Raw genomic sequence first — 13,268 nt, forward strand, 5'->3', positions numbered from 1 at the left:
GCATGGGCTAGTTGCTGCACATACAGAGATGGATTACATAGATATTTTCTCTGGTTAGAAAGCTTACAATCTGCTACATAGAGCTGTGCTGTTCAACGTGGTAGCCACTGGCCACTTGAGACAATTAAGCACTTGAAATGTGGCTTGTCTGAATTGGGATATCCTATAAGCATAAAATACACACCAGATTCCAAAGATCTAGTTTGAAAAAATGAAAAATATCTCAGTAGTAATTTGTTTATTAATCTTAAGCCATGCTTTTTTTGTTTTTACAACTTATACAGACTTTATTTACTTGATTGAAAGCTTTCCTATGGTACATAAAGTGTCTTCTATAGTTGATCTCAGCTTTGTTCACACCGATGTGAGTTTTATCTGGGTTTTCTATGCTCGGGATCACTCTGTTGCTGCTGCCGCTGCCATTGGTTTGTTTTTTTCAGTATCAAGGTGGATACTTTCATATAAAACCTTATTTTTAATCCCGTTTCTGGCAATTCTTTCTCAGATTTTTAGCTTTGCATAATTACACCTACAATGGAACCAGCATCTAAAGTCACCAAGCTATATCCTCTACCCCAACATCACGTGACCTTCTAATTCTACTAGTTAACAAGACTAGCCACAACAGATCCTAATGAACCATATAAGATCGAATCCCATGCACAAGGAATGTTTTCAACATCTAAAATTCCTAGGAGCTTAAAGGGCTTCCCATGGCCATGGGGAACTAATCAGTGCCTCATTTTCTTACACTCTCTCTGAAGTTCTATATTATTTTTCTAGTCTACTTTTACTATGTACATTAAAAATTATAGTACACATCCATCACTTATCAAAATCTAATGTAATCAATTCATCTAACTTTCCTCCCAAAAAATTCAATAAATTTTGAGAACATTTAACTCCACACATCTCCCTCCAATTTATATGTTATTATTGTCATGTATTTTACTCTGAAATTCTACAGCCAGTATTCTCCTAGATGAGCAATTTATTTATCCCTTTCTTTATTCTTTAATGTATTTCAAACCTTTTATCTGAAATCTTTTTCCTTCTGCCTGAAAAAAAAAAGTGCTTTAGAATTTCCTTTAGAGGGTTTGCTGATAGTGAACTTTCAGGGTTTTTTTGGCCAATAAAATATCTCTATTTTTATTTATTTATTTGTTTGTTTGTTTATTTTTGGTCCAGATAACTTTGTAACTTTGAAATAATTTTAAATGCAAAGAAATCTGTAAAACTAGGACAAAGAACCTCATTTTCCTGACCATTTGTAAATAAATTGCTGACAGGATGCCCCATCATACTTAAAACATTTTGTGGTGTGATTCTTACAAAGACATTCTCCATATTTAACCAAAATACAAGCATCAAAATCAGGAGACTAAAATTACACTATATCACCATCTAATCTAGAAATCTATTCAAGTTTTGCTAATTGTTCCAATAATATCCTCTAGAAAACTAGAAGATCCATTTCAGGTGACATGTTGAAATAAATTGTCATTATCTCTTCAGTCTCCTTCAACCTGGAATAGTTCCTCAGACTTCCCTTGTCTTTCATGACCCTGAAGCTTTTGAAGATTACAGGACAGCTATTTTGTGGAATGTCCCTCAATAGGGGTTTGTCTGATGTTTCCTCATGATTAGTTTCAGATTATGTGTTTTGGGTAGGAATACCACAAAAGTGATGCTGGGTCCTTCTCACTGCAATACTTTCAGATGGTACCCAATCTAGATTTGTATCATTACAGGTGACACTAGCTTTGATCACTTGATTAAGATGCTATATGTGGGGTTTCTCCACTGTATAAATTACTCTTTCCCACTTTGTAATTGGTAAGTATTTTTTAGGAGATACCTTGAAATTATGTATGTATCCTTAGCTCATCAAACTTTCACCTTCTAGTTTCAGCATCCATTAATGTTTCTTTAATGAATTATTTCTATATGGCTATCAAATAGTGATTTTCTAGCTCCACCATCCCTCCTCCATTTATTTGTTGGCATTCTACTGTTCAAAAAAGTTTTCTCCCCTATTCACTTATTTATTTGCTTAGTTATATCAGTATGGACTTAATGATTCCTACTTATTCAGTGGTTTAGAGCCCATTACTATCATCATCCTTTTTGATGCTCAAATAGCCCCAGATTTGGCCAGCAGAAGTCCCTTCAAACTGGATATTCCAGACTCATCTTAGACTTTCTCTGCCCTAACCCCAGAATCAGGCATTTTTAAAACAACAACAACAACAACTGGCTCCTTTTACTAGTACTAGAAAACAGTGTTTAGGAACCAAGATCTCAGTGTGCTTATCACTAGTAGGATGTTGCTGCTTCTAGGCCCTCTCAGTGGCCAGAGATAAGGAATATATGTATATGCATATGTATACACACATATTTATATCTGTATTTGGTTTTTGGTTTTCTATCTATCCACACATTTTGAAAACCATGATTTCACCTTAGTATCTCAATTCTAATCTAGTTTTCTACCTTTCTATATTTATAGTTCCTGTCTCCAACAGTAAGGACCCTATCTCCCATTATTCTCAATATATTTGTTTATTGGATCATGTTATAGGCTAAATTTTGTCCTCTGTAAATTCATAAGTTGAAGCCTTAACCACCAACCAGCCTATACCTCAGAATGTGACTGGACTTGGAGAAAAGCCATTAAAGACGTGATTAAGTTTAAATGAGGGTCTAATTTTAATTTTAGGGTGGGCCCTAATCCGATCTAACTGGGGTCCTTATTAGAAGAAGAAATTTGAAGAGTGAAACAACAAGGTCCTACTGTATAGCACAGAGAACTATATTCAATATCTTATAATAGCCTATAATGAAAAAGAATATGAAAAAGAATATATACATGTATAACTGAATCCCTATGCTGTACACCAGAAATTAACACATTGTAAACTGACTATACTCCAATTAAAAAATTAAAATAAATAAAAATAAACCCCCCAAAACCTTTGAGAGACACTGAGAAACTCCAAGAATGCATGCACAGAGGAAAGACCAGATAAGGACACTGAGAGAGTAGCCATCTGCAAGCTAAAGAGAGAGGCCTCAGGAGAAACCAATCCTGCCAACACCTCGATCTTGGACATCCAGCTTTCAGAACTGTGAGAAAATAAGTTTCTGTTGTTTAATGCTACTCAGTCTGTTGTATTTTGTTATGGCCCAAGCAAACTAACACAGATCGATTCCTGCCCACCCTCCCACTCCTGCCCCAGTATATAACCGGTCTCTCAACACTGCCCCATCCTCAGCTGAGAATATATAGCCTCCTTACCCCACTCAGGCTCCAGTACCCCTACACTGGGCTAACCTTGCTACTAACATCACTGACACCCCTCTACCCTGTATAAGCCCCCCTCACCCTATTCAGACTCTGACACCTGCACTGGACCACCACTGCCCCCACTGTACCCCTTCTTCTGCGCAAGTGCCCTCCTTGCCTCACTCAGGCTCTGACACCCCAGTCACATGGCTATTTATCTTACTTAGCCTTATTTAATGACTTTTGGACTAAATCTCACCTCTTTTCCCACAGGATATTTTCCACCTTTTCCAGGTCAGCTTTCCCTAGTAGCACTACCAACTAGGAAAACAGGAGAGGGTACAAGGATGTGTCCAATTTATTACTCATATTGCCTAGACCTGAGTCAGCAGGACAGTCCTGCAGAAATCAAAAAGTTTTCAAGAACACAGACCTGATTTCAGTATTTATACAACATAAAAGTCTCTCCTCCTTCTGCTCCCTCTTGGCTCCACCCACGTTCCCGCCAGGTACATCACTCAGGGTGGTCTGACAGTCCCTCCACTGTCATGTTATAATCAGGGGCCCTGGATATTTCTTCCCTCCTGGTGATACCGATTGATGCCAAGAAAATATGAATCTTTCTTCATTTTCCTTGAATTCTAGATTCTACATTTTTTTGGCAGAGGTGTCTTTTCCTTAAATTTTTTTTAGTTACATTTCCTTATTTCTAAAACATTATTAGACCTTTTACATTTTACTTTACTGCTCATCAGAGTGGGCATGAGGCTGCAGGGGATTTGTGTCAAAGAGAGCAATCAGTGTGCAGAGAGAAGCAGAGATGAGAGTTCACGTAGCTCTCAAGAGGCAGAGAGAAATCAACAGGTTCCTGACACTCCAGTTCCTAATTCCACTGCCACCTCCTCTTAGATACCACAATATATCCCAAAATCCTTCCACTAAATTCTACTTTGGCTTGTGCCAGCCTGACTGGGTTTCTGGTGCTTTGCACAAAGAGGAGTGACTAGGACATTCGTCTATCTGCAAACCTCACTCCATCTAGCCAAAATCATCCTCAGAGCCTACAAATGCTTTGTGATGGATTGTCTAACCTGCCTTAAGGAAATTCTGAGAAGCGTCTATTTCTGTAGCAATCTCATGTTCATATAAATTCAGCATTCTCTGCCAACCAACTGAAGCTGTGCACAATCTCAGTGTATTTGCAGAGGCTGGTTTGGTCTTACATATAGTTAAGGGACTAATGGATTTTGTCACAACATTTATTTGGTGCATATTGCACTGCAGTGGACCCTAGTCATTCTGAAGATCTCCCCGACGGCTCAGCACCTACAATGCATAATTACCCAACACCAGAGAATGTTGGCTTCCACCACAGAGTGCAAACTCAGACAAGGAAACCAGCTCAGAGTTCCTTCCTTAATAGGGCACTGCTCAAATTGCTACCCTCTTAGGAAGTGTCCTTTCAATTGCACCACCATATTACCTTAACTTACTCAAAATTTCAGAAACCTTTCTGAAAAATGGTTCTAAGTCATAGACCTCAAATCCTTTATCTTGCCCATTTTTATTCCTCTTGGAATTTACATCCTGACTTCACAAGCACAAGAATGATTGCTCTGGCTGCTTGCACCGCACGATCTGCCAGGGGCGGAAAGCCCATCTGTGCTTTCTCTGCCTCTGACACCTCCCCTGGCAATAAACAGAACTCTATCAGGCCTTCCCTAATGGCTCCCGCAGCAATGGGCAACGCGGCGGCTCATTACTAGTGGCACTATCACCATGGGGCTAGTGGGAACAAATGTTTGTTTGGTTCCAGAAAATGAGCCAACCCCACCATTAGACACTGTCCACGAAGGTGCAGTGAGAGGAAGCCATTTATAGAAAGAGCAGCTTATTTTGCAGAAGCTGCCGTTGTGAAATGAAGTGGCTAAAGCTTCTGCAGCAAATCCCCCCAAGGCTGACACTTAGCCTCTTGGGAAGAAGCCGCCTCTTCAGAGGAGAGAGAGGGAGGGAAATCACACCCATGCCTCAGAATGGGAAGACAGATGCCTGGGAAACCGCTCTTTGCAATTCTCCTTCACCTTCCCTGCTCTCTCAAGAGGATACAGCTAAGCTGCTGGGATTCCCACTGTGTGAAAGAAGGTTATAAAGCAACTTTGGGGGTTTGGTTTCACAGAGTTCTCGAGTGCTCACTGCGGGTGGGTCAGGCACTGTTCTAAGTGCTTTGCATAATCCACATGTCTTTAATCCTCACATGGGGGTGAGTATGCCCCTCACTTTTTGCTTAGGGACACTGAGGCTCAGAGGGGTCAAGTAACGTGCCCAAGGTCCCACAGCTAAATTGTGAAGAACAGGAATTTGAACACAGGCCACCTGGCTCCACAGCACACAGTCTTAAACTCTAGACTACGATGGTTAACAATAAGCAACATTATTTATAAAGTGTCTTCCTTCCAAATACAAAACACCTTCAAATACGTTTATCCACAGTGTAATATTTCTCTAACCTGGAAAGGCAGGGTCAAAGTACCTCAAATTATCTCCTTTAATGTATAACAGAGGACTTGGTAGTTAAATTTGGGACAAAACAAGGAAGAAATTAATTTTGTGAGAGCATGTAGCTTTCAGTGTTGATTCATCTGAGAGATGGAGAGGGAACACAATTTGGGGCTGCAAATGTTCCTTAACTTTAGCTGTCTTGGTTTACTTGACTGTCTACAAATCTGATTCCAGAAAACACAACAGAAAGGCTGATCCCAGTCCCTGTGTCCTCTCCTGGGATCAGGGACCACATTCCCACTAGATTTTTTAAGAGCCTCCCCAGGCACACGTACACACGAGTTTCTTGATGAATTCAGTGCTGCTTCAAGTCCTTTTGTAGTTTCCTAAGTCTAAACTGAAGCCAAATTCCTCCCCATTCCCTTCCTCGTGTCCCCGAATGGCAATCCTCCTATCAGTGTTCAACAGAAATTTGAATGCAGAAGAAACCAGGGAGGCAGTATGATTTGGAACAATTATATGCCTCAGTTTTTCTTTTCCTGTTCTTATACTGCAGGACATTTTTTTCCTTCTCTCCATCTATAGCTTCCTATGTCTATAAAGCTGTCGACACTCATAAAGCCAGTCACAGGAAACAGTGCACATCCTTTTAATGTTCTTCAGTCTTGCTGAGGAAATGGATGATGTTTATGGAAGCTATAGCAAGGTACTCTTCCTGTAAGCCCCTTCTCACTCTCCAATCTAGACCATCCTGGGACGACCCCCAGGCTTGCAAATATTTAGCAGAGGGGGACGAAAACTTTATTATTTGAAGAATCCTCCAAATGGAACCACAATTCTTGGCACCCAGTAGACACGGTAATAAAAGAAGGTAGAAAAAGTAGGCTCCTGGCGGGGAGGGTACAACTCAGTGGTAGAGTGCATGCTTAGCATGCATGAGGTCCTGGGTTCAATTTCTGGTACTTCCATTAAAAATAATAATAAATGAATAAATAAATAAACCTAATGATCTCCTCCCCCCCCAAAATAAACCAAATTTTTAAAATAAAAATAATTAAAAAAAAAAAAAAAGAAAAAGTACGCTCCTGCAATGATATGTGTCCAAGAAAGGGCTCCACTGACTCCTAATTGCTGAGACCCCTCCCAGGAGGGCGGAGACTGGAGAAACACACAGCTGAGGAAGAAGCCTGATGGATAAAGTACACTCTGTACCATCAAGAGGCCAAAAATGGCATTTCTTGGCTACTCTGGATGCCCAGGATTAGGGGAAGGGTAGAGTCACAACAAGGTAAATACAACCCCTTTGAAAGCACAACTCAACTTTCTTAGCCCTCAGGTCAGGGGCAGGACAAGAAGGGAATCCATTCTGTGCACAATTCCAGAAAGACAAGCCTGGCTAACGTTTTCCTTTTTTTTTTTTTTTTTCTTTTTTTGGCGGGGGAAGGTAATTAGGTTTATTTATTTATTTTTTTAATGGAAGTGCTCTGCTGGGGACTGAACCCAGGACCTCATGCATGCTACACGTGCACTCCACCACTCAGCTATACCCTTCTCCCATGTTCTCCTTTTTTAACTGATCAAACTGAGTTTTTGAAAATCATATTGTATAAGAGTACGTATTGACCTGAGAAAATAGTACACAATAATTTTTAAACAAAGTCATTTCCTCAAAGCCTTTCCTGAAACAGAATCCAACTTGATGGTTCAAGAGACCTTAATGAAGGAACTATTAACTAAGGTGTAAGCAGGATAAAGAGAGACAAGACCACTGGGGGCACCCACGAACTAGCAACAACAGGAAGCTATCACCACAGGGACCTTGAAGGGACAAGGGGAGGAAACGGAATTTCTGGAGCCTGATGAGAGCTGGGGCCATCTGGGACCAGAGGAGAGGCCACTGCCAGAAAATACATCCCAAAGCAGGCAAGGGATTCTCTCTCCTCCCACCCACCTGTCTCCTACTGGTGGAATTCAATCAGAAAGCAGGCAGCAGAGGAGCCAGCATAATGTATTTTGTACATATGCACAGACCAGGACAAAGAAGGATGGGGATGGGGTGAGGGAGAGCTTAAAGACAATAATCAACACATCACCAACCCACAGTAGCACCCTACTCATTTCTTATCACACTATCCTGTTTATTTTTTATTGTACTTACCATTACCTTGTGTTTTATTTCTTTGTTCCCCTCCCCACCAATAGAATATAAGCTCCTTGAAAGTAAGGATTTTATTTCTCCAAAACCACACCCTCACATGGAGTGTTGAAGTCCAGGAGGAGTGAGGAAGGCATCCTCTTTGTGGGGGGTGGAGAGTAAGGCCCAGTACAGGTTCTCAGAGCCTGTGTGGGATTAGGAGGGCATCTGCATTGGGGAAGGGGTGGTGGCAGAGACTTCTGTATGTATGGCCACATAGAGAAGAATTGATCAGTAAGTAAATAAACTAAAGATAATAGGAATTTCACTGTTGGAGAAGGGAGATACAAATATAGAAAGGGAAAAGACTTGAATGAGCCCTGTGGTGATGGACTGGAATTGGAATTGGTGTGAACTCATGGTTTTCAAGATAGATAGATAGATGATAGATAGATAGATAGATAGATAGATAGATAGATAGATAGATAGATAGATAGGAAACCATGAGTCCCTAAATAAATTAACTAACTGAATGTTTGATAAAGAATAGTATATTCACATAGACTCACAAATAATAACCATAGTACAAAAAGAGTGATGTGTACTATGGTTATACAGGATGTTACCACTGGGGAAGTTATGTGAAAAGTGCAGGGACCTTTCTGCACTATTTTTGCAACTTCCAGTGAGTCTATATAAGTATTTAAAAATTTTTTAAATGTTTATTTTTTAAATTAAAAAAAAAAAGGAAGAGTAATTTTACATTGGAGAAGTCTGGCTAACATCACCTTAATCAAGAAGTGAAAAATTAACATCATCCAAAATGGGACAAATCAAAATCATTGCCACCTGATAGAATGCAATGAGAATGCGTGTCACGTCTCTGATTTTCCTGTTGAAGATACAGTCTGAATCTAATCACAGAAACTATCCGACAAACCCAAACTGAAGGACATTCTACAAATTAACTGGTCTATAATCTTCAAAGGTGTCAAGGTTATGAAAATTAAAGACTGAGGAAATGTTCTAGGCTGAAGGAGACTTAAGAGACATAACTAAACACAACACATGATTCTGAACTGATCCTCCTGCCATAAAGAAAAGTATTGGGACAATGGGTGATACTTGAGTGGGGGCTGAGGATTAGCGGGTTGTGGTATAGAAATGTTAATTTTCTGATTTGGATGGTTATATTGTGGATATGTAAGAGAATGCCCTTGTTTGTAGAAAATGTAACTAAAAGTATTCCAGTATGAAAGTTCTCTGTACTATAGTTGGAATTTTCTATTGGTGATTGTTTCAAGAACTTTTTTTAATTAATTAAAAAGAAAAAACACAACTACATCACCAGCACCTAGAACAGGCATGGCATTCCAAGGGCTCGGTAACTATTTCTTGAAAGAATTAATGAACTATACAAACAACTACAACAATTAGATGCTTAGAAATAGAGACATCCAAATATTAAATGGTTTTTTGGAGGTATGGAATTATCATAGGTAATTTGGGTATATTTTTTACCTTGTGCTTCTCTGTGTCTTAAATTTTCTGAATCAAGCGTGTTTTATTAATTGTTAAATTGGTCAGGCTGTTAACTAAGAATAATATTTTAGAAGTACCACAAGTCTCGTCCCTGGTTTTGTGGGTTTCAACATTTGATGTTACCAGTTACTTGAACCAGACCCTTGGAAACTGCTTCAGTTTACCTAAGTACATAGATACCAATACTACACACTAATTATTACTGGGATATATAACTTCCTAGTGTCTAGAATATTCCTGCCCACTACTCAGGGCTCCCTCCTTCCCAGAATCATGTTCCCTGAGTAGTTGAATCAGTCATCAGCAGTTTGGTGAACAAGTAATTATACTACGTGGTTTGGAGAGTTTTATGGGATATTTAGTTCACATTAGGGAAAGGACTAGAGAATTTTTCTGGATCCAGACTTCCAGTGACCAAGACATTCACATCCCTTGGATACTGCTGAATAAACATCGACAAATTCTGATTAAAAGAATCCTTTTTCTGAGTTCTGGGAAGACAGTTATCACATAATGGGCATGTTAATTTGATTATGTTTCGTTTGTATTGACTACATTTTGGATTAGCATCTCCATGATGGGATTTGACAGGCATCCTAGTTCCTTTCGCAGCACATTTACATGTCACCTCTTAAAATGAATAATTTCTGCAGTCAGTTGCTGTATGTAATATGTGGACTTGGTTTAATTAACATTTAAATTTTATATTTAATAGGTAACATACGCACTTGGTCAAATTTCAAAAGGTACAATGGGGTAAAAAGCTCTCTCCCATCCCTGTCACCTAACCACCCAGGTCCCCTCCCTAGAAGTAACAGATATTATCATTCCAGGGAGATATACATACATACATACACTTTTCACCCTATGTAATACTTTACATACTGTTCTTCACATTGCTTTTTCACCAAGACTCTATCTTGGAGGTGATTTTATATCAATATATAAATAGCCTAATTTTTTTTAAGCACACTATATTCCACTTAATGAATATATCATCACTTTTTTATTTGTTTTTTTGGGGGGGTTTGAGGGGGTAATTAGGTTTACCTTTTTTTGGCGGAGGAGAGGGGGTAATTAAGTTTATTTAGTTACTTATTTTTAGAGGAGGTACTGGGGGTTAAACTCAGGACTCTGTATGCTAAGCATGCACTTTATCACTTGAGCAATACCCTCCCCCTACCATCATTTTTTTAACTAGTCTCCAACTAATTGACACTAAGATGGCTTTCAAACTTTCACTATTACACAATGTTCCATGTACCTAAGTCATTTTGCACACAAGCAAATATATTTTTAGGATGAATTCCTAGCAATGTAATTGCTAAGTCAAAATATGTGCATTTTTAACTTTGATAAATATTGATATAGTGCCAAACTATCTCCCTTAGAAATCACACGAGAGTCTCCCTGAATGTTAGCAAAGTTCTGGATTTTGCCCATCTGGTTATGAAAAAAGTATATGTCAGGAGTTTTAAGTCACATTTTCCTTACATTGAGTAAGGCTGAGCATCCTTTCGTGCTGACTTCCTTTCCTATATGGTTGGTATAGTGACTGCTCCTTTTTCTATTGAGTTTATTTGTAGGAGCACTTTATAATTTAGAAATATTAGCATTTTCTGTGATATGAGTTGTAGATACTTAACACCAAATTGGAGTATGTCTTTTGCCTTCCTTATAGTAGTTTTTGCCTTGAGAGCACAAACTCTGGAAACTATCTGGGTTGAGTCTTGGCTGTGCCACTCACCAGCTCAAGCAACTTAACTTGTCTGGGACTCAATTCATCAGTAAAGTGTTGACATTGACAGTACCTGCCTCACAGGTTGTTGTAATTAAAAAAACAAATATATGGAAAGGGCTTAGAAAATATGTGACACATGACAAGGACTATAAAAGTATTTTTTAATGTAGTCAAATTTAATGTCTATCATTTTAGATGTCATTTCAAATAAAAACTTATTTGCCTTGGCTTCAAATTCTGGAGAGGAAATTTTAAAAAGGAATTATTTATACCTTTGATAGTAATATGCACCATTTATATACCAAGCCATCCTCATAAAAAAGGGTGCTCAGTCCGTGGGAGTGCAGACCTAGCAGCGAGGTGCTTTACAGTCATCGCATTTACTTAGCACAAGGCCCTTCAGCAGGTATCATTATCCTCATTTCACCTGTGAGGAACCTTAGGTTCACAGATGCCAAAAGACTTGCCCAAGGCCAGGCTTCCTTTGTGATTTGCAAATGTTTTTTAATCTTTTTTCTCAATGTGCCTGCTGCAGGTCTCCAAGGCACATCTTGTGCCTATACCCAGGTTCCCTCAGTGAACTTTCAAGAGAGCCCAATGGCCAGCTGTTTGCCATTCATTCATTTACTCAGCAAACCCCAAGCCAACTCCTTCAAACTTCCTCCAGTGACCCTGGCTCTGCAGGTTGGAATCCCTTTTGACTCCTCTCACAGAATTCTCCCTCCTCTAAAATGTCTCACTTCCACCCATTCCTTCCATCCCAGCCTCCGCCACTCTGGTTCAGTCCTATCTTTCAAAAGGACTGTAGGTGCAAGAAGGTTCTAAGGAGGCTTCCAGCTGACTTCCACAATCTTTCCTCTCCAGTTTCATCTACAGTGCTGCCCAGGTGACTTCCCCAAAGCTCTTGTCTTGCCACTCCCCAGCTCTCAAGCCTTCGGAGGCTCCCTCTGCCTGCAGGTCTTTACCTTTGCCATTTGACCCATCCTACCCTGCCAGTTTTGCTTCTAAGACTCCCCTCTTATCCAGCCAAAACGAATGCCTCACTATTCCTTGATCAGGCTTCCAGTCAGCTTGTTTGTCCAGCTTAGAATTTCTCTCTCCACTTTCTCTTCCAGGCCACTCAAGCTTCCTGAAGCTGTCCTTTATTCCAACTATATTCACTTCACTCATTATCCTCATCACCTCTTGCCACTCCATAGTTTTTAATATAAAATTCTTGAGAGCCAAAATCCCACCTTCCTTATTATTGACTAAAATGCTTTTAAAATGGGTACAACTGATAAACCCCACAATCTGTTTTCTAATGGGTCTAGCCACTCACAGGGGCCTGGGTTAACAGGGCACATGGTGTGCCAGGCCTGCTCCCTGCAGCAATCAAGCCTGGCCTATTACAACTCAGCTCGCCTCACAAAAATGTCAGTCTAGTCAAGTGCCCATCACAAGCTTCCGTTTTCCTTTCAGATCTGATGGCTGTCAGCTGACACCTGAAAAAGGCACAGCACAGAGATCATTCTGGAAATGTTAGTTGTATGAACAAACTGAGCTGGTGAGACCATCAGAACGTTAGAACAACTTCCGTGTTTCAGTAAAAGAAATCAAGGCACAGAAAGGGAAGAGGCTCGCCCTAGGTCACACAGCAAGAAGAAAACAGAAATAGACCTAGAACCAAGGCCTCTTGATTGACGTTCAGGGCACGTTCCTTTGCACCTTGGAGCCATGCAGAACAAGGGTCAGCAGCCTCAGCTACCTGAGGTCACAGCGAAACTCATTACCACCAGTTCACTACCTGTTCCTTTTTCTCTCACTCATCTCAGAGCCTCCTTCGCCCTTCCCACAACACAGTATTTCCTCTTTCCCAAGTCTCAGTTTTAAAGATAGTGGCCCCGAGCGGCGAAAGGAACTTCCCAGGCTGTATCGACCAGCCACAGACAGAGAAAATACCCGGTGCCGGGTGTCGTATCCACGGTTTAGGAACACGCCACCTCGGCTCTCCTGAGGTCCGAACTCAGCCTCCGGCCCCGCCCAGCCCCGCCCCGGCCCGCCCCCGCCCAGCCCCAAAATGCGCG

This window comes from Vicugna pacos, chromosome 6 (assembly GCF_048564905.1).
Source record: "Vicugna pacos chromosome 6, VicPac4, whole genome shotgun sequence".
NCBI lineage: Eukaryota > Metazoa > Chordata > Mammalia > Artiodactyla > Camelidae > Vicugna > Vicugna pacos.